The sequence below is a fragment of the Peromyscus californicus genome, unplaced genomic scaffold (genome assembly GCF_007827085.1).
Source record: "Peromyscus californicus insignis strain IS unplaced genomic scaffold, ASM782708v3 Scaffold_5__1_contigs__length_169319896, whole genome shotgun sequence".
NCBI lineage: Eukaryota > Metazoa > Chordata > Mammalia > Rodentia > Cricetidae > Peromyscus > Peromyscus californicus.
Window position 1 is genome coordinate 142,861,471 of NW_026294573.1, and position 23,223 is coordinate 142,884,693.

Below are 23,223 nucleotides of genomic sequence, written 5' to 3' on the forward strand. Positions count from 1 at the left end.
AGCTTTAGAAAGGTTGAGAACCACTACAGTCTAGTCTTTCATTCTGTATCTACCCTCTGTGGTTCTATGGACTGTAGCTTGACTATTATTGACTTAATAGCTATTATCCACATATAAGTAAACACATGCCATATTTTCTTTATGGGCCTGGGAAAACTCACTCATGTTAAATTTTTTTTCTAGTTCCTTCCATTTTCCTGGAACATTTATGATGCCATATTTTTAATTGCTGAATAATATTCTATAGTGTAAATGTACTTTATTTCCTTTTTCCATTCTTCTGTTTGGGGACATCTAGATCATTTCCAGTTTCTGGCTATTATGAATAAATCAGCAATCAACATGGCTGAGCACTTGTGTCTCTGTGGTAGGGATGAAGCATCTTTTGGGTATATGCCAAATAGTGCTACAGTTGGATCTTGATGTGGACTGATTCCCATCTTCTTGAGGAACCAATACACTGATTTCCATAGTGACTGTATGAGTTTACACTCCTACTAGCAATGGTAAGAGTGTTCCTCTTACTCTATATCCTCGCCCTCCTCCTTTAATTTGTCCTGATCAACTGGAGCATCCTGGTACTACTGACACTCAGACACCACGTCATCATGTTGCTGTTCACCTTGTTCGTCTTGTCCATGTTCTTGCTGGTGTACCAGTGCTGGAAGACTTTGTGCAGAAACATGGCAGTGAACTGCTCTGAGATGGCTTGAATAGCTCCTGGATCATTGGCAACCAGCTGTTGCCAATGAAGGCAGCTGATATCTAGAGGCCTCATGAAGGTGTGTCACACAGGGCTGTCTCCACATTGTTGGGAATCCACTCCATAAAGTAGCTACTGCTCTTGTCCTGCACATTGAGCATCTGTTCATCACCTCCTTCATGCACAGGTAACTATGAAATATGGCAGCCATGGTCAGGCAGTGGCCATAGTACTTGGAGTCAAACATCTGCTGGGTGAAATCAGGCACAGCCAGGGTGTAGAACTCTGGCTGCCCCTAATGTAATGAAGCTTAACCAAGTGAAGGCTATGTGTGATGGATCTTGCTATGAAGATGTGATTCCCCATAATTCTCTTTGTTGTTAATCTCCCCCGCCCCCCCATTTTCTCTGCCCTCTGTACTTCTGATAGGGTTTCATGAGGTAATTATGATTGACCTTGAACTTGCAATCTTTCTGCCTCATCTTTGGGGAGGATTTGCAAAAACATCATCAGGCCTGACTCATGGTTTTGTTTTCTATGGTGTAGTTATCTATGGCCAAACATAGTATGAAAAAAATTAATAGAAAAATCTAAAAATGAATAAGTCATAAGTTTGTAGTTTCACATGTTTCTATGCAGCAGAATGAAATTTCATATTGAGCCATTATATTCTGCCTAGAACAAATGTGAATCACCCTACTTCATGGTTTTTCTACCCTTAATATGCTACCCACTTTATTGGATTGGGGCAGAGGTCATATACATGTAATTTTTAATGCAGCATATTGTTATAAAATTTCATTTTTATTTACTATATCTAATTCATAGGATACATAAATTACAATTAAATTCTGTCTTACCTATGTTTGGATACAGTGAAACAGCCCAATGACAATTTCAAACATTTCGTGTGGAAAATCTCATGTGGAGAGAAGAAGGTAGTAAGGGAAAGAATATGAAGAGGGCCATCTAAAATGAAGGACCATCTGAGGGGTCACGTGGAAACCTACTACAATAGAAGCTTCTTAAAATTTTTTTTTTTGGTTTTTCGACACATATGAATGAAATCTAATTGAAATCACAAATATTTGAGGAGACAGAGCCCCAACTTTGCATCTCTTGTCACCCAATGAAATCTCCAGTGTCAGGAATAGGTTGCATCTAATTGAGTTGTTAGTCAAAGGAATCCCATGAAAATCCCAAAACAAGCCAGGCTGTTGCTAAGGCTGTTGATTGCTCTCCACAAACAGATGTCAAGGCTATTGCTAAAGATGATAATACCTACATACTTCATTGAACATGGAGAAATTGAGTTGGTGCCTAACTAGGCCATTTATCCCTACTGATTAGTGCACACTACCAGATGAAAAATGTAAACACCAACCCAGCTACAAACCCTTCATCTACAATGGTGATTTGCCTGTAAAATATGCTGGCAATAGTGGCACAAAGTTCTGGGAGTAACCAACTACTATCAGATTGGATTTAAAGTCTACTCCATGATATAAAACCTATGCCCAACATTGCTCCAGTAGCCAAGAACCTGAGACTAGATAGGCCATGGACTAGGAGAAAACCAAATTCTAGTTTTCTGCTAAAGGAATATAACAATAAAATGACTCCTAAATACATTCTATTATAATCATTGATCAGTGTCTTGCTCAGCCATCATCAGTGAAACTTCCTCCTTCAGTGGAAGAGAACAATATAGAGACCCAAAACTAGACAATGTGCAGAGACTGAGAGACCCTGGAATACACAGTCTTAAACAAGATGTCTCTATCAAATTCCTCCCCTCAGACCTCAGGGAACTCTGTGGAAGAGAGCACAGAGAGATTGTAAACGCTAGTAGTGATGAAGGACACCAAGGAGACAAGGCCTTTCAGACACAACAGGGCTGACACACACATTAACTCAAAAAGATGGTGCAGTGTGCACAGGGCCTACACATGTCTAACCCAGATGGGGGTTCAGCTCTGAAAGGGGAAGAAAACACAAGCTTTCATTCATAACTCAGAAGCTATCTCCAATTCTCACAACCACTCACAAAGGAAAAATTTATTTTCTCTAACAGTGTCTTACTGAATATACAAACCACGTTTAAAGGCAGGTCCCATGCCTGTCAATGGATGGTCACCACAAAATGAACTCAGTGATAGTTTTAAGGTATTTTGTTTTGTTTTGTTGTTGTTGTTTGTTTTTTGGTCTGGGCATTTTCTTTACCTTATAGATCTTTCTTTTGCTTGTATGTTTTGGTTTATGACTTTCCTACTCTTGTGGGATTTCTGTGTGTGGAATGTATATGTTTCTGTATCTACATGTGTTTCTCATGCTTTCTCTTTGCCTCTCATTTTCTGTTGGTTGGTTTGTTTTGCTCAATTCTGTTTTGTTGTTTTTGCTTGTTTGTTTTCTAATGACAGAAAGACAGAAGTGTGTGGATTTGGATGGTGGGGGAAGTGGTGAGGACCTGGGAGAAGTTAGGGAGGGGAAACCATGATCAAACTACATTGTATGAAAAACAATCTATTTTCTGTTAAAAAAAGAATATGGAGACTGCTGTGCTTGGAAGCAAGAAGCCTTCTTGGTTGGGTGGGGCCAGAACTTGTGAAACCCTGTAGTCCATGGTCAAGGCAGATCTGGTGCCACAGCAGGGAGTAGAGCAGACATCTCCAGTGGCTCAGGCTGACAAGTCTGAGGGCAGCTGCTGTGGCAGCTGAGATGAGGGATGGCAGTCGTCAGGATGTAGGTAGCCATGGTGAAGGGAAATATCCTGCAGCTTCTACCCTCCCATGTGCATGCTGGCCAGGAAAGAATTCTGGGCAGACATTCGGGAGACCCTAGCAGAGCAGATTGGAGTCTAAGACCTGTGTGAGCTTTCTCACATAATATGAATCTCTGGATGTTGACAAATTCCATTATAGAACAGCCCCACAAAAGTGGTACTTTACTTCATTCATACATAGCTGCACACTCCATGCTTGCGATACTACTGACATAATATTGTGACAAATAAATACAGATAAATGTACATCAAATTAATGAATAAAAGGATAATAGAAAGGATCTTTCATTTATTACTATTACTAAAGTGCACTGGGAATACAAGAGTTAATATCATTTTTGAAATGGAAATCTTTCTGTAATTTAACTACATGGTTCCAGATTGCCAATATGTGTATAAAACACAGCCAAATGTTCCTCAGTTCCCAGTCGTATCTTATCAATGTCAGTTGAATACAAAGCCTCGTTGTTGAGAATGTTTCAACAGAATCTTCTTTCAGACATAGTGAAAATCTGAAAATGAAAAATCATCTTCAAGACTGCTTTGCATATGTTAACAAAATATACAAAAATCCAAGTTTGGTTCAGTGTAGTTATTAATTAAAACTTCCAACACAGAAGTAACTTTTTTCTGGTTTTAGCCTGATAGAATGAGGGAATGTAAGGGCAGTGTTTAAACACACTCATAATGTCATTTGGCAGTTTCTTGGGCTCTGATCCACAGTTAGAAAAGTTACCCTTCATCTTCATGGGTAGAGGGACAGAAACTGACAGAATTCACCGGGCATGAAAAGTCTGGTCATGCTTTGGGGAAGGCCAATGACTTTGGAAAATTTCTGGGACTTCTAGAAAGTAGAAGCTGATCGTTTTAAACATTAGCTACAAATGCTCAGCTTCAATGACTCAGAAGATGATACATGTGACAGAGAATGAGGCAGAGACAAGAAGTAGCATTTCCACTCCAGGTAATGGCAGAAAAGTCATGTTTCTGAGCTACAGAGAAATCATAATATTGGTCATTAAGATTGTACTTGCATGTTTTAAAGAATCATGCCTTAAAATAATATTTTTATTTTTAGTGTATGTGTGCATGTACTCATGCACATATACACACACACACACATACACACACACACACACACACGCACACGCACACGCACACGCACACGCACACGCACACACACAGAGGCCAGAAGGAGGCACCAAATCATGTAGAGCTGGATCTGCACGTGGTTGTGTGGCACTCCAACGTGGGTGCTGGGGACGCTGGTCTAAAACACTGCTCTCAAACCATCTTTCCACCTACCCTCCTAGCTTTGCCTTTCAAAGTCACATAACCTACAGAATCATATGTTTTCAAAAGCATAAAGATTCCATCAATAACCAACATCAAAAGGCTTGTAACTAATATTAACGACAAGTCTGCTTAGAAAACCAGCTTTTTTTTATATGTTTTGCGTCATTTTATTAGACGTATTCATATTGATAGTCCTATTGTACAAGTGAACATTATATAACTCTTACCTAAAAACAATAATAGCAAAATAAACTTTGAATTATGAAAAGTTTTTTTGTTGTTATTTTAAGCATAATTCTTGATGCTTTGAAAATTTCACATCATGTAACCCAAACCCATTCACCTATCAGTCTTTCTATATCTGCCTCTCACTCCTGCAGTATGCCTCCCCAAATTAATTAAAAACAAAACAAAACAAAACAAAACAAAAACCACTTCGCTGGTCCATCCTTCTAACACGTCTTCATTTATCCTAGTGGCATCAGGAGCTGTGGCCTGTCACACAGTACACCCTTTTGTCCAATCAGCCCCACCTGCAAAATGTCCATTGCATGTCAGGTTCAAGGCCTCTGGTTTCTGGTACACTATTATCACTGGGCCCTTATCAAAAAGCCTCTCGGATATCCTGTTGTTGCCTGGAGCCATTGAGATCCTGCACTTATTGTTCTGCAGGCCAGTCCCTTCGAACACTCCAGCGGGTCATAGATGGGGCAGATGTTAGGGTGGGCCAACTGAAGTCCCAGGATGTGGGTCTGGGTTATAACCGAACTGGTTGGTCAGGACCATTGGGATATCCCTCTTAGGCAAGGAGCAGAGCAAGCTTTCCTAGGTCCATGCCATTGGAGCCAGGTATCCCACACCTGGTGAGGGGTGGGACCATCTCTCCCAAGGTCTGGGGTCAGTTCTCCCATGGAGGGTTGGCACCAGCTCTCCTACTGCAGTATCCACGAAGGGGCACTACCTGCTATCTCAGGGCTATTTAGGGATAGGGCTGGCTCAACACGGCCCTCAGATTTCAACAAGCCTGGTTCCTATGATCTCCTACGGTAACACTAGCCATGGACATCAGCTCATGCCCTGGCTGCTGTTGGGCCATGGACCCAGACACGGTCGACAGCAGCAGCCTTGGCTGCTTGTCATCTTGTCCTGTGGAGGCACTCAGATCAACACGGCCTCAGTGGAGGCACAGCCCTTAGACACCAAAATGGCTACAAGTGGCGGCCCACACCCCAGGCATCCCCATGGGCATCCACCATGCCTTGGTGGAAACATGGGTCATGGACGTCCTGAAAGGCTGTAGGTAGCATTCCAGGCCCCGATGTCACCCTGGTCTCAGGTGACAAGCAAGCTGCCAACATCAGCCCATTCCTCACAGAACTGCTTCTTCAGAACTGCGTCTTACCACAGTACACTAACCATTCCGCTTCTTTTTCTCTCCCACTTCACCACCATATTCTTGCTCATTATATTGGGACCCGACCAACCAACGCCACAGGGCATGGCCTCTGGAGGCCTATGGATGCTTCAGGCAGCAGCCCAGATTATAAAGACCCAGGCTGCACTATGGGTATCTTTTGCCTGCCTGCCTGAGCTGCATGGCATCAGGGGGCCTGTGGATCTGAAAAGGATTTTTTTATTGAGTGTGATATCATTATTATTATTTGAAATGCTGCTAAAAATCAACTAAGAGCTAAAGAAGTTGTGTAGTCTTTTGAAAAACATAAACTCAGTAAAAATGACCCCCTCCAAAAAAAAAAAAAACAAACAAACAAAAATAAAAACGACTTAGACTTACTGGTAAAATTAGCATGGGAGAGAAATTTCCATCTCTAATGGCTCTGTGTCAAGGTGAGTTACAACCAAGAAAGGAAAATGCACAGTAAGTGTGCTGGGAACAAAAGGCAAGCAGTTACTTACTGTGAGTGAAGGGGTCCACTCGAGGAGTCAGTCTCAGTGCTGGGACTGCTCACACAAACTTTTAATGCTGAGCTGAGAGATCTCCTCCTTCTAATATGCCCGGCTCTTCTTGATTCTACAGCCTTATCAACAAGGCTCTGTCTTAGTTTGCTTTCTACTGCTGCAATAAACACCATGACAAAAAGCAACTTGGGGAATAAAGTTTTTATTCATGTCACCATCTATCACTGATGGAAGTTAGGGCAGGAATTCAAGGCAGGAACATGGAGACAGGAGCTGAAATAGAGACCATAGAGAATGGCTACTTACTGTCTTGATTCCTATGGCTTGCTCAGCCTGCTTTCTTATACCATCCAGGAAAGTGTGGCACTACCCTCTGTAGGATGGGCCCATCCAAATCAATCACTAATCAAGAGGTTGTCCCCAGGCCTGCCTACAGGCCAGTTGGGCAGAGACATTATCTCAGTTGAAGTTCTGTCCTTGCAAATGACTCTAACCTATGTCTAGTTGACATAAAATCTAACCGGAGCGGCCTCCCAGCCCAGCTCTTCTCCATTCTTGTCTCTCCACCTCTACCATTCCTTCTTTTAGAATTATTTTTTAATTTGTGTGTATGTTTAAGGGCCTGCATGTGTGTCTGTGCACCACATACATGCAGGTGTCCGTGGAGGCCAGAGGAGGGAGATAGATCCCCTGGAACTAGATTACCAGCTGTTTTGAGCTAGTCTGTGGGTGATGGAAACAGAAGTTGGGTCATTTGTAAGAGCAGCAAGTATTCTTAACCATTGAGCCATCTCTCCAGCCCTCTACTATCCATTCTTGAAAAAAACCCACCTGCAGGTATCTTTCAAAACACGACTTAGAACAAAGCCATTTTCCTTCTTAAAATTCCCCGAATGGAGTACACCCCCTTCACAACAGATGCATCCAGCCTAGGGTTCTTATTTTTATGTCTCTTCCTGACTCTTCCTCCATCTTGTTCACTAGGCCTTAGCCACACAGGGCTTCTAATCCTTAAGTACACCAGTTTCCTCTGTTCCATTGGGCCTTTGCTCTAGCTGCTAGCTTCACCTACACAGATCTTATCAGGGTGGCTTCTTTCTCACTATTTAACTCCTGAGTTTGAGAACAATACTGCTGGAGTTTCATTTAATGTCTCCACAGAAAGTCCCCACATGGTTCTGTGACTTTGGCCACATTTCTCTGGGATGCATCTACCATGGCCACAGTGCTGCTGCTTTCTTACAGTTCTTGCCCTGTGGACTTGCTGTTGAGATGCACATACTATATGGGCTGTTATGGTGGAGAGATTAGTATTATATCTCAATGTGCAGAAGCATCCTGTGTCTCATTCCTGATGCTAGGATTTGCACCTTCTCCATTTTTAGCTTTTGCAGTTTTGCTAGAGACTTTGACTGTTATGGAATTAAAAAAACAAAAACAAAAACACTTAGTGAAATGTTTTAAAAGTTGTTCTATGCTGTAGAGTTTTATCAGTAATTTGGTCATTTTTATGACAAAATAATACTTCATTCAATGGACATTTTCATTTTTGTTTATTCATTTTTCATCTAGTACACTTTTGAGTTGTTTCTGTCACTTATCTCTGTGTATTCACATGCAAGTTTTGTACAGATGAATGTTTCTGTTTCTGTTTGGTATGTATCTACAGGTGAATGACTGTGCTGAAGGTCAATGCAATGGTGAACACTGTGTGTAACTGTGGCTACATTTACAGTCCCACTAGCACCTCTGATATTCTACACTTTCACCAACACTTGTTGCCTGCTGTTTTATTACTTTTTAGTCAAGGATTACTATTTTATCCTTTTATATTCACACTAGTGAGTACACACAATATTTCATTGTGGGTTTGATTTGCATTCCCCTAATGATGAATATCTTGGGGTGTATTTACATGTGTCTATTGGTCATTTCCACATCTTTGGAGAAACTTTTATCCTAACTGATGTCTCATTTTGGTGTTAGGCTCTCTTTCCATGTATTGTTGGGTTGAAAGTGTTGTCTATGTAACCTGCAAACAAGTACTCTACAGTACATGGTTTGCACACGCTTGCTTCCATTGGCAACTATCTTCATCTTCTTGATGGTGTGCTCCCAAGATTACCTACTTTGTTGTTGCCATTGTTTTTTGTTGTTGCCTGACATTTAAACAAACTGTCTAAGAATTGATGCTAGAAAACGCTTGGATGAAAGCAAGATCACTCTTGTGACCATGGGCCCAGCCCATTGCTGCTTCTTGAAACTTGAACTCTTTGCTGTGTTCTGTAACCATGTCAAGAATCTACAGTTGTCCACAGCAGAAAGAACAGTAACAGACTGTTCAGTGCCATATTGTCCATAATGGAAGCTCTCCCTAGCAAGGATTTCAGCTGCATCAGTTCCAGTGTGTCTTTCTGCTTCCTTACTATCATCCACTGGGACTCATTCTATCCCATTTACCTTCTGTTTAAGGGACTTTATCTCAGGTCAAGAAGGGGGCTGTGAGGAGCTGTCAGGGCGCTGCTCATCCCTCACTTCTTTCCAGCTAAGTTTCTTTTACAAAGGGAAGTGTCATCAATCATTGCTTTGTTGGGACAGAGGGAAGGAAAAGACTGATGGGTGCTTTAGAGTGAGGGTTACAGTGTGCCAACTGTTGTGGTTCTTCTCATACAGCCTTGCTACAGTTGCTGGGATCTCCTTCCCCAGTCAGTTTATTGATTGCAAGAAAGGAGGCCAGGCACAGAATTCATTAGCTGAAATTCTGCCAGGCTATGATTTCTTTATTTGCAATGCTGAATCTTATAATGCTGCTGATTATTCTTTGTGTGAGAAGGATGAGATGAGACGTTCTGCATATAAAGACATGGCTTTTGTTGTGTTATCTGCAGATTAACATTGCTTAGAAATAGGCCTTCTGTACTATGTTGGTTTGTTGCTTTGTTTGGAAATGATGTTCCAATGCAGGATAAAACACTGAATTCTTAGAATCTTATACAAAGTCTTTTGTGGTATAGCTCAAGCCCACATCTCAGACTGTTTCCACTCTATCAACCTATTTTCACTCTTATTTGGCAAGTTTTCTTACATCCTATTTCTCATATCTAAGTATTCATCCCTATGCATTTCTTCAGTTTTTAAGAGAACATCTCACCTTTTCTGTCTGTGATGTTTACCTTTCCCAATGTCCTGCATGTGGCTGAAACACTCTGGACTAGCTTTGTTGAAGTCTTTTTCTCATCTAGGAAACTCAGACTTTTAGAATATGAATCACCAGTGTATTGACAGCAGGGTTTTCATAATAGGCGGTGGAGTCCTCATTACGCAGTGTCTATAGGATACTTAGATATTGAAATGATAGCCAATAATGATGGGTTCTCTATATTCTAGTGTGTGAACCAAGTGAGAAATTTAAGTCTAATAATTTATATGAAGACATAAAATTATGTACATTTTGTAGAAAATCACAGGGACTCACCAAATCTATTTTTCCAAGCAGATAAATTAAGTTGTTTAACTATATTCCTTAGCACCCTAGCGTTCAGATGGGGCATGTGAATAGCTTCAGCCAATGGAGCTCAAGCATCATCGTAAGTGTCCTGTCTAGACTGAGGCAGTGGAAGCAACTGTGTCACCTCTTCATCCCACATGCTCTCTCACCCTGTTCTCAGCCTTCCAGCTACCCGTGACCTTTCAGTTCTGTGGTAAGCTGGTGGAGAAACAGATGATACAATGAGCACGTATTGCACTACCTGTTTCCTGATCTTCATGGAACCAAATTGAAATGTACTATTCCTATCAGCCTGGAAGCAACTGTGACTGACACATGTTTTATTACTTATCTGAATATTCTCACAGGCATTATCATTCTGTACATATAATCTGTGATTTTGAAGAGTGTTCAGAGGCTTCCTGAACTCTCACACTTTTTGTAAACTCTACATACAATAAGATTATAAATATTTATTTTTAATGTCATGGAGGATTAATACCCAAAATCCAGGCAAAGGGAAGGCTCCAGGAGTCTTCTAAAATAACTCAAAGATTGTCATTAATACCTATTAGTATTCATTAATTTTAGCATAGAAACCAATATTCACTTGGCATCTAGTATCTTTTAGAGAATAGATATACATATGAGCAAGACATAATTTTTGTTTCTTGTTTTTTTAAATTTTATAATTTAATTTAATTTTACATATCAGCCACAGATTCCCCTGTCCTCCCTCCTCCCTCTCCCACCCTCCCGCAATCCACCCCCCATTCCCATATCCTCCAGGGCAAGGACTCCCCTGGAGATTCAGCTCAGCCTGGTAGATTCAGTTGAGACAGGTCCAGTCCCCTCCTCCCTTCACCCAGGCTGAGCAAAGTGTCCCAACATAGGCCCCAGGTTCCAAAAAGCCAGCTCATGCACTTAGGACAGGTCCAGGTCCTACTGGCTGGGGGCCTCCCAAACAGTTCAAGCTAATCAACTGACTCACTTATCCAGAGGGCCTGATCCAGTTGGGGGCTCTTCAGCTATTGGTTCATAGTTCATGGGCTTCCACTAGTTTGGCTATTTGTCCCTGTGCTTTTTCCACTCATGGTCTCAGCAATTCTCGCTCATACAATCCCTCCTCTTTCTCGCTGATTGGACTCCTGGAGCTCCACCTGGGGCCTGGCCATGGATCTCTGCATTCGCTTCCATCAGTCATTGGATGAGAGTTCTACCACAACAGTTAGGGTGTTTGGCCATCACCAGAGTAGGTCAGCTCAGGCACTCTCTCGACCATTGCCAGTAGTCTATTGTGGAGATAATCTTTGTGGATTTCTGGGGACCTCTCTAGCACTTTGCTTCTTCCTATTCCCATGGGGTCTTTATTTATCATGATCTCTCTTTCCTTGTTCTCCCTCTCTGTTCTTGATGCAGCTGGGATCTCCCGCTCCCCTAAGCTCACTTTCCCCTGACCCTTGCCCTTCATTACCTGCCCCCCCCCCATCCAGCTTGTTCATGTAGATCTCATCCATTTCTCTGTCATTAGGCGATCCCTGTGTCTTTCTTAGGGTCCTCTTTACTAGGTTTCTTAATTAAGGTATCATTCTGTATCATTCTTGAGTACTTTAAGGTTCATAGCAAAATTGAATAGAAGGTACACACTTTTACCATATGCTACACTTGCATGACACATGGATGGGTTACTTCCCCAATAAAAACATTCCTATCCAGTTGGTACTCCTGAAGAATCTGAGATGATCTATCATTATCTAAAGTCCATACTTTACACCATGCTATCCCTTCTATGGATTTGGACAATACATAGCGCCATATATCTGCCATTATAGCATCACACAGAGCATTTTTCTTTGCACCTAACACCCCTGGTGCTCTGCCTATTCACCCCTAACATTGGAAATTCCAGAAATAGTATTTTTCTTTTCCAAAATATCATATAGTTGGAAATACATGGATTGTAGCCTTTCTATATTGGCTTCTTTCCCTTAGTGATGTCCATGTATATTTTCTGCATATCTGTGTGCCTTACTAGCTCTCTTCTGCCCAACACTGAGCAGTACTTCATTGTCTAGATATAGCATAATACTCTGTCCATTCATCCATGGAAAGACATCTTGGTTGCCTTCTTGTTTGGGCAATTATGAATGAAGTTGTTGTTAAACACCAATCTAAAATTTTGGTGTGGACACACATTTTCAAGTCCTTTGAATAAATAATATCAAGATATATGATTGCTGAATTTTATTAAAAAATGCTTAATTTTGTAAAGAACTGTCAAACTTTTGTCCTAGTTAGCTTTAATTGTCAACTTGACACAGCTTAGAGTTATCTAAAAGGAAAACCTCAAAGGAGAAATTGTCTAGATCAGTGGCCTGTGGGCATATCTATGGGGAAATTGTCTGGATTATTAATACAGAAGGGCTCACTGTGGGTGGCACCATACCCAAGCATTTGACCCTGGTGCAGGCCTCAGCAATGGACAAGCAGATGTTCTCAGGCTGCCTCTTGGCTGCACCACCACTGTCACAACTCACTTGATTCTGTTCCCCAAGACTCACTCAGCCACCTAAACCCATGAACCTGGGTATCCTCCCCATGTCCAGCCCTCTCCTGCAATCCCAAAAGACCACAGAGGCACAGGCACAACCCACACCAGTTGTCTTAACAGGTGAGTGACTGACCTTCTGCTGAACTGCCTTCAAAGACCAGACCAGAAACCCCAGAGCACATCCTCTGTGCCATCCTCCATCTCAGCTCTAGCAGCCAGCAAGCAGGTGAGAGACCTGTCTCCAGGCTGCACCATCACTGCTGCAATCCACTGGATTCTGTTCCCCCAAGACTCACTCCTCCCTGATGCCCAAACCCACACACCTGGTCATATTTCCCATGGCCATCCTTCCTCAGCAACCACAAAAGACTGCAGAGGCACAAGAACAACCCACCCCAGTTGGAAGAACAGCACCAGCAAGGCAGCTGGGCCCTGCCTCCAACTCTGGTGGAACTCCAGTGCTCTGAAGTAGTCTCCAGCATCCAGCAAGCAGGTGAGAGATCTGCCCCCATATTGTTTGTTTTACTCTTTACTCTTTGGGCTCTTGGAGGGGCCAGCCACTTAGCTCCCAAATAAACCACATTTCCTATGAATGCCCAACCTTAGCTTGGCTTGTTTCTAGCCTATTTTTCTTAACTTAAATTTTTGTCACATCTATCTTTTGCCTCTGGGCTTTTACTTTTCTCTATTTCTGTATAATTTTTCTTTCATTCTTACTCTGTGTCTGGGTGTGTGTTTGGTGGCAGGCCACTTCTTTTCTTGCTCCCCAATCTTTTCTTCCCAGGTTTCTCCTCCTTTTTATTCTGTCTGCCTGCCAGCCTTGCCTATCCTTTCTCCTGCCTTGTTTTTGGCTGTTCAGCTCTTTATTAGACAAATCAGATGTTTTAGAGAGGTAAAGTAACACAGCTTCACAGAGTTAAACAAATGCAGCATAAAAGAATGCAACACATATTTGCATCATTAAACAAATGTTCCACATCATAAACAAGTGTAACATATTTTTAACTAATATTCTACAATACTCACAGGCTGCACCAACACCACCATCACCACAACCCACTGGATTTTGTTCCTCCAAGACCCACCCTGCCACTTAACCCCACAAACCTGGTCATCCTCCCTGTTGCCAGTGTTCCTCTTTCAACCCCAGTAGACTACATAGGCAGAGGTACAACCCACACCAACTGGAAGAGCATAAAAGCAAATGCCAGCATAAGAATACATTCAACAACAGAAAGAGCAATATGGCACCACCAGAACCCAGTGGCCCTACAACAGCAAGACTTGAACATTCCAACACAGCTTAAGCACAAGAAAATGACCTTAAAATAACTTTATGAAGATGATAGAGGCCCTTAAAGAAGAAATGAAAAATTCCCTTAAAGAAGTTGAGAAACAAACAAACAAAAATTGGAAGAAATAAAAAAAAAAATCTAACAAAATAGACTTCAAATTTAAAATTAGTCAAAAGAGATGAAGAAGGACATTTCATATTCATCAAAGGAAAAATCCTTCAAGATGAAGTCTCAATTCTGAACATCTATGCCCCAAATACAAGGGCACTCACATTTGTAAAAGAAATATTACTAAAGTTAAATTACACATCAAATCCCATACATTAATAGTGGGAGATTTCAACACTACACTCTCATCAATGGACAGGTCTTTCAGACAGAAACTTAGCAGAGAAATAGGGGAACTAACAGATGTTATAACTCAATGGACTTAATAGATATCTGTAGAACATTTCACTCAAACACAAAAGAATATACTTTCTTCTCTGCACTTCATGGAACTTCTCTAAATTGACCACATGCTTTTTCACAAAGTAAATCTCAACAGATATTAAAAAAAAAGTTATAACAATACCCTGGATTTTATTGGATCACTATGGGTTAGAGTTAGAGTTCAAAAACACAAACTACAGAAAATCTTCAAACCCATGGAAACTGAACAACTTTAAACTTAATTAACACTGGGTCAAGGAGGAAATAAAGAACTTAAAGACTTCCTAGAATTCAAGGAAAAAATGAATGCACAATATACCCTAACTTATGGGACACTATGAAAGCAGTGCTCAGAGGAAAGTCAATATCGCTAAGTGTCTACATAAAGAATTGGAGAAATCTCACACTAGTGACTTAACAGCACACCTGAAAACTCTAGAATAAAAAGAAGCAAACTCACCCAGGAGGAGTAGATGGCAGGAAAAAATTAAACTCCAGGCTGAAATCAATAAAATAGAAACAAAGAGAATGATAAAAGAAACAATGAAACAAAGACTTGGTTCTTTGAGAAAATCAGCAATATAGACAAATCCTTATCCAATCTAAACAAAAAGTAGAGAAAGAGTATTTAAATTAACAAATTCAGAAACAAAATGGGGGACATAACAAAAGACACTGAGGAAATCCAGAAAATCATCAGGTCATATTTCAAAACCCTGTATTCCACAAAATTGGAAAATCAAAAAGAAATGGACAATTTTCTTGATAGGTACCACATATCAAAATTAAATCAAGACCAGATAAACAATCTAAATAAACTTATAACCCCTAAGAAAATTGAAGCAGTCATTAAAAGTCTCCCAACCAAAAAAAGCCCAGGGCTAGATGGTTTCAGCACAGAATTTTACAAAAATTTCAAAGAAGAGATAATACCAATATTTCTCAAACTGTTCCACACATTAGAAACAGAAGGACAATTGTCAAATTCTTTTTATGAGGCTACAGTTATTCTGATACCCAAATCACAAGAAGACACAACTAAGAAAGAGAATTACAGACCAATTGCCCTCATGAACATTGATGCAAAAATACTCAAAATACTGGCAAATCAAATCTAAGAACACATCAAAAAAATCATCTACTATGACCAAGTTAGTTTCATTCCAAAGATGCAGGGTTGTTTCAACATACAAAGATCTGTCAATGTAATCCACCATACAAACAACCAGAAAGAAAAAAAAAAAAACCACATGATCATCTCATTAGATGCTGAAAAAGCCTTTGACAAAATCCAACACCCCTTTGTGATAAAGGTCTTGGAGAGATCAGGGACACAAGGAACATCCCTAAACATAATAAAAGCAATATACAGCAAGCCAACAGCCAACATCAAATTAAATGGAGAGAAACTCAAAGTGATTCCACTAAAATCAGGAACAAGACAAGGCTGTCCACTTTCTCCATATCTTTTCATTATAGTACTCTAAGTTCTAGATAGAGCACTAAGACAACAAAAAGAGATCAAGGGGATACAAATTGGAAAGGAAGTAGAGAAAATTTCACCGTTTGCAGATGATATGATAGTATACATAAGTGACACACAAAATTTTACCAGAGAACTCCTTCAGTAGTGTGGCTGGATACAAGATGAACTAAGAAAATATTAATAACCCTCCTATACACAAATGATAAACAGGCTGAAAAAAATCAGAGAAACATCACCCTTTACAATAGCCACTAATATTATAAAATATCTTGAAGTAACTCTAACCAAACAAATGAAAGACCTGTATGACAAGAACTTTAAGTTTTTGAAGAAAGAACTTAAAAACAAAACTAAGACAGTTTTGGAGAAGATATCAGAAAATGGAATGATCTTCCATGCTCATGGATTGGTAGGATTAATATAATAAAATTGACAATCTGACCAAAAGTAATTTACAGATTCAATGCAATCCCCATCAAAATGCCAACACAATTCTTCACAGAACAAGACTCAACTTCATATGGAAAAACAAAAAAATGTAGATAGCTTAAACAATCCTGTACAATAAAGGAACTTCCAGAAATATCACTATCCCTGACTTCAAGCTCTACTATAGAGCTATAGTAATAAAAAGAAAGCATGGTATTGGCATAAAAACAGACAGGTCGATTGATGGAATTGAATCAAAGATTGTGACATAAATCCACATACCTATGAACACCTGATTTTTGAGAAAGAAGCCAAAATTATACAATGAAAAAAGAAAGCATCTTCAACAAATGGTGCTGGCATAACTGGATGGCATCAAGCAGAAAAATGCAAATATATCCATATCTACCATTCTGAACAAAACTCAAGTCCAAGTGGATCAAAGACCTCAACATAAATTCAGTTACACTGAAGCTGATAAAAAAGAAAGTGGAAAGTAGCCTTGAATGCATTGGCACAGGAGACAACTTCCTCAGTATAACACAAGTAGCACAGACACTGAGTTCAACAATTAGTAAATGGGACCTCCTGAAACTGTGAAGCTTTTGTAAGGTAGAGGATACTGTCAATAAAACAAAAGGGCAGCCTCTAGAATGGGAAAAGATCTTCACAATTATTGTGTAATATTCTGATTGTGTTCTGACAAATAAAGCTTGTTTGGAGTCAGAGGGCAGAGCTAGCCACTAGCTGAACTAAAGTAACTATAGAGGTTTGTAGGACTGTAAGGATAGAGGAGACGGGAAGTAGTAATGTGTGCAGAGAAAGGATCTTGGCCTCTTTTGGATGGAGGGACATTAGAGACAGGAGATGGCTGATGGTTGCTCCCTGCTTCTCTGATCTTTCAGGCTCTTACCCCAATATCTGACTCCCAATTTTTTTTATTGATAAAGATTAATTAGACTAATGCTTCACCATATCTGACAAAGGCCTGATCTCTAAAATACATAAAGAACTCAAGAAACTTGACATCAAAATACCAAATAATCCAACTATAATGTGGGGTACAAATTTAAACAGAATTCTCAACAGAAGAATCTCAAATGGCTGAGGTACACTTCAAGAATTGTTCAACATCCTTAGCCATCAGTGAAATGCAAATCAAAATGACTCTGAGATATCATCTTAGACCTGTCAGAATGGCTAAGATCAAAAACACTATTGGAAGCCTATGTTGGAGAGGATGTGGAGTAAGGGGAACACTCTTCCACTGCTGGTGGGAGTGCAAACTTGTGCAGCCACTCTGGAAATTGGTATGGCGGTTTCTCAGAAAATTGAAAATCAATCTACCTCAAGACCTAGTTATAATAGTCTTGGGCATATACTCAAAGGATGCTCAATAATACCACAAGGACACGTGCTTAACTATGTTCATAGCAGCATTATTCATAACAGCCACACAACCTAGATGCCCCTCAACCAAATAATGAATAAAGAAAATGTGATATATTTATACACTGAAGCATTATTTAGTAGTGAAAAAAAATGACAAGAAATTTGCAGGCAAATGTGTGGAACTAGAAAGAAATCATCCTGAGTGAGATAATCCAGACCCAGAAAGATAAACATGGTATGTACTCACTCATAAATGGATATTAGCGGTAAAATAAATAAAATTTTCAGCACTTGAATGTGGCCTTCCTGTCACTTCCTGTCCAGCAATGGACATTGTCAACACTTTCCTGGTGGACGTGCTTTCAGTATTACTGGCAGCGGAAACTGTGGCACTTGCTGTTGAAATGCTAGTCTTGTTCTTGGTCACAGCACCATCACAGTCCCTTTCATCTGAGTCTGAGTCATCAGAGTGAAGAGGATTGGTAAAGCTGAGCGGTGCTCTCAACAGAGGGGAGCTGTCACGGTGATCCACAAGCTCATGGGTGTCCACTTCTGTTGGAGAGTTTGCTGCTGAACACGCAGTTTTTACAGGCTGAGAATGGTTAACTGGTGATTTACCTTCAGATGAGTCAGATGCAGGCGTGGCATTTTCAGGTCCACGAAATGACTATGTTACATGTCCTTTCTTATCAAGAGGCAAGCGGTCTGGCCGTGGTGGTGTGTGTGAGTTTTGGGATTCTTCTGAAGAATCAGGGACTCTGTCTGAATGTGTCACATTGCAGTCCACACAAGAATTCTGAGAGACACCATCAACTTTGAGATCACCTGGATTTAACTCCTGTGGCCTGGAGGTTTTATCAACCACAGATGATGAAGCAGATTTAAATTTGATCGCATGTCCCCTATTCAAAAGTGTGTTCCCATCAAAACTTTTGGGGCCCTCTTGGAGAGGGACTTTCTTAATCTCAAAACTTAAATTTCGCTCGACTTTTTTTATCTACGTTTTCAACAGCTGGTTCGTTTTCCCGGTGAGGTCTGATGATTTATTATAATTTCTGTTGAGGTCTGTTGAATGTTGCTTTGATGACACCATGTGCAACACTGGCTTTGGGTGGTATCTGTCGTTGTCCTGCCACACAGTAGTCACGGTGGGAAAGGCTGACGGGGGAGGTGTCAAGATGGGTGGCACCGGGTGAGCTTCTGGTGGCTGTAGTATTTCTTCCTTGGCATCTCCTTCTAAAAGGCAACTCCGAATCCTTGGTGGCTTCGGAAGAGGAGAATCTTATTTTTCACTATCGATGGAGCTGACCTGTTAGTGAAGAGTCACCTCCTCCCCTTCCTGAACGAACTCCTGAACCTTTCGTATTAGCAAGTGAGCATAATATACATGTGAGACCTGAATGACGTGAACTTCCCTGTCAGGAGTGGTCTGAACAAAGAGAATCTGAAGGCTTGATAACCTCTGGAAATGAAAAATATGAGGCAGGGGGTGTCCAAACAGAGGCATGCACAGACTGTCCACCTGCTTTCAGTGACAAGAAAGATCAAATATCAAAAAGTCTAACAGAAGCCATGGATATTGGTTTTGGCAATCGCTGTGGAAAACCTAAAGGACCAAGAGATCCACCTTCAGAATGGACATGATTTAGGGAGTTAAAAGACACTTTAAATTATACTGGAAAATTCAAGTGCCACTGAAAGCCAGATTTATAGTATTCCATCTTTAAAATGTGGGACTAACAGCAGTGTAGATTGTTACCTTAATATTTTTTGCTGGGACCATCTACCTGCCTTATACTATACTTAGGAAAAAGTATTACATATTGTTTATTTTGTAACTTCAAGTATTATTGCCTTAATATCTCTTAACCCTGTTACAAGCTGCTTGTAGACCTGTTAATATGGTAATACTTTTATGATAAATTGACGTAAAGGACTACTCTCTTGCTGTTTTATCATGTATGCATATGCATTATTTTGTATATGTACAGGGCAAGTAGGTATATAATTTGATAAAGTTGAAATCATAAAATATTATTAACAAGATGTAAGAATTTCTGCATGGTCTAAGTCTTTGTGTACCTTATTTGTAAATTATTTGCCCTGAAGTTTTAGAAAACAGTTTCTGAATTTTAAAATTGCTGGATTCATGCAGCCAGCACTGCAGGTTATCAGAGATCAAAGATTGTAATAATAATGCATTTTGTAAATTGTAAGCAAGAAGTTATTTTTATATTATTACTGTCTAATTGTTCGTCCTGATGGTTCTTGTTTTCATCTAGTCACAGAGATTCAGTAAGTGCCTTGGAGCAATATTGAATTCTCTTAGCTTGTGTGTGTTACTTTAAAATTTGAACTCAACTGAGATTAGAAGACTATCAGAATATGTGTATGTTTCAGGATATTTGACCTGCTATTAAAAAAATGCAGTTTTATAGTGCTAAAAATAAAATAAAATAAAATAAAATTTTCATTTTACTGACATCCAACACATCAGTTTTTTCTTTCATGGACATCACATTTGCCATCAGTACTGATTTATAGTTTTTCTTATTACTTTCTAGGGTCTTTACTATTTTGTATCTTACATCTAGGTCTATGATCCAGCTTGAACCAATTTTTGTAGACTTTAGTTTTCCTGATGTGTGTCTTGTTTCTATGTAGTCCATTCTTCTCACTAGATACAATGTAATAATATTATCCTTCAGAAAATCCTTTAAGTTGTTACTTATTGTACCAAAGTTGACCAAAATCCTGGAACTAAATGGCCAACAGGTCTTCTATTTTCCCATTCCTGTTACATATCTGCCTTCATTTCTTACTTTCTCTGCTCCAGCCATTTATTTCTTCTTTGCTTCTCTGGGGCATGGTAGGTTTTCTTCTACTTAACAGCTCCTTTGAGGACATGCCTTTCATTAACTCTAATTCTAAGTCAAGTATCAGCTTGCCAAGAGACCTATGCTAGATTATCCCACTTAACACTACACTACCAGTTCTTAGCTAAGATTTTTCTCCAGGCCTTTATCCCACTCCCTAAATGTGTGTCTGTTTGCCTTGTCCTTTGTGGGAGTCCAGCTCACACCTTTTTGAAGGGTTCTTATGATGAGGAGAGAGGGATAAGAAAATATCAGACAGAAAGAGAGACCTAGCCGAAAGACAGAAACACAGGACAGCTTAAGGAGGGCCTGGATCAATGTCCATCAGCCTTAAAGGTTTATTCAAAAGGCTTTTTATAACATGCCAAGGGGAGAAGCAAAATACTTCCCCCTTGCAAGGTCAAAGAACAGCATACAGCCAAGTGCAGACCCTTCCAAACACCTGGTAAACATGCCCGTGGTCAAATCATCTCCTTATGCAGTCTTGCTGGGTAAAGCAAGCCCACATTCTCTGACCCTGAGTAAGTTCTCACTAAGAAACCTCTGTGGGATCCAACAGGTCCCTCTTCTTAATAATTTAAAGGGCCCCTCAGACACCTTACATGGACTGTGTTTGTCTTAGGTTGCCTTCGTCCCTGAAAAGCTTTACCCACCATCAAAATATACTTTCCAACAAGTGTACTCTGTCTTAGGTTGGCAGCTAGCAAGAAGGACTTACCTGGCTCTGACTACCGACTTCTGGCAGGTGAAGGTGCAGAGCCTAATTCTATACAACTCTGAATCAGGTTTACATTAAGAGTTTGCAAATAGCTGGAACAATCCCAGCAATAGTCCTGCTCCTTATGACTGCTAGGCATCCTAGTAAAGGAGTAGAGAATGATAAAGATAGAATGTACTTTTTGAATTGGTCTAAGAAGACTACAGCAGTCTTAGGTGCACCAAGCCCTTTTTTAAATCAAACTCCTGATACAACTACATTGAATAAATCAGTAAACTTCTGATGCAACCACATCAAATCTAAAGAACTACTTAGAATCACCATTAACATTAACAGAGTAGCATCATAATTCTAACATGAATATTGCTATGCACAATTACAGTTCTTAAAAAATTACACCCCAAAGCAAACTCTCAGTAGAACTATTTATACCTTACAAACTTTAGCAAACATCCAAAAGCAGTTTCTGAATAGAACTATACCAAACATAGGGTACATTAACACAAGTTAACATTAATATACTCAAGGGACAAGAAAATAATTTTTTTAAAAAATTTGAGGGACTGAGGAATATTAACTCCACCTTTTTTTATAACTTTTTTTGAAACAGGGTTTCTCTGTGTAGCTTTGGAGCCTTTCCTGGAACTGACTCTATAGCCCAGGCTGGCCTCGAACTCACAGAGATCCACCTGCCTCTGCCTCCCAAGTGCTGGGATTAAAGGCATGCACCACCACCACCCAGCTTCTTTATAACTTTTAAAGCTGCCTCTTGAGTCTGGCTAGAAAAAAAAACATATTTCTCCATTTCTATCCAATACCAGTTCCATTTCTATACACACAGTTTGTGAGTCACCACAATTAATAAAGTATATATGGATACACAAAACAATTCATAAGTCATCACAGTTGATAGAGTTTATATGCATAAGTAAAGTCAAAATTATCCCTTTGCAATTGAATTACTCCTGTCCTTCCTATTTCTTAAGTCTGAAAAGCTCAAAAAGACAGTTCTGGTACCAGTCTTAAAGTTCATCTGAGTGCTCGAAATCAGGACCTGGCTTGTCAGCTGCCCTGAAGTCTTTGTATAGCTATCAGAGTTGTAATGACTGAATCAAACAGCTCCAAGTATGAGGAATTCCATTGCCAAAATGTATTGCAGCTCCCCTTGCCTGCAACCCAGTTCAAACAAATGTCTCTGAAGCCTCATTCTCAGCCACAGAGTTACTTTCAGTTAGCTTTCCCCTAGGTGAAAACTGCACTAGGGCAAAAGCTGCTGTCATAATAACTGAGCTGTTGCTGACCTCCTTGTAAAAGCTCTCTGCACAGCCAGCAAACAGAATCTGCACCTTTTACTGCTGGCTCCATTCAGCTGTTTACAGTCCTAATCCTGAGGTCTGAAGGTTCTCAACTGCCTCATGCCACAGGGGCACTGGGTGCCTCCCAGTGCCTCCCAGCTGCTACAAGCTGCACCTACCTCAAGTCCCATTACCTGCTCTGTTGTTGACCCTGCACTCAGAAGCCTCTGTGAGCTGCCCTGCTTGCACAGCCAAATGCTGCCTCAGGCCCCCTGGCTCCATCACATTCTGTTGCTGTGAGCTCCAGCTGTTCTAGGTCCAGTGTCTTTGCTGTTCATTCTGGAGCATGGCTCTGCCTCACCTCCACATTCCTCTGGGATCCTGCTCATCTCAGCCGCATATCTGACTGCTTCTGCTCTCCCACGGTGTCTCTGCTGGGCACTCATCTCCAGGAACTCTGGCTCCATGCAACCAACCTGCTCTGGCCCTAGAATCTGAAGTCTCTGCTGCTGCTCTCCAAGTCACTGCCTGCCATTCACCTCTCTCACTGTGCAGCATCTC

At 40.5% G+C, this 23,223-nt stretch overlaps 1 pseudogene; it reads right to left on the reverse strand.

Moving 5' to 3' along the window:
- Positions 1 to 12,862: 12,862 nt before the first annotated feature.
- On the reverse strand, positions 12,863 to 20,214 carry LOC128097960 (tyrosine-protein phosphatase non-receptor type 12-like; annotated as a pseudogene).
- Between the last annotated feature and the right edge of the window lie 3,009 nt (positions 20,215 to 23,223).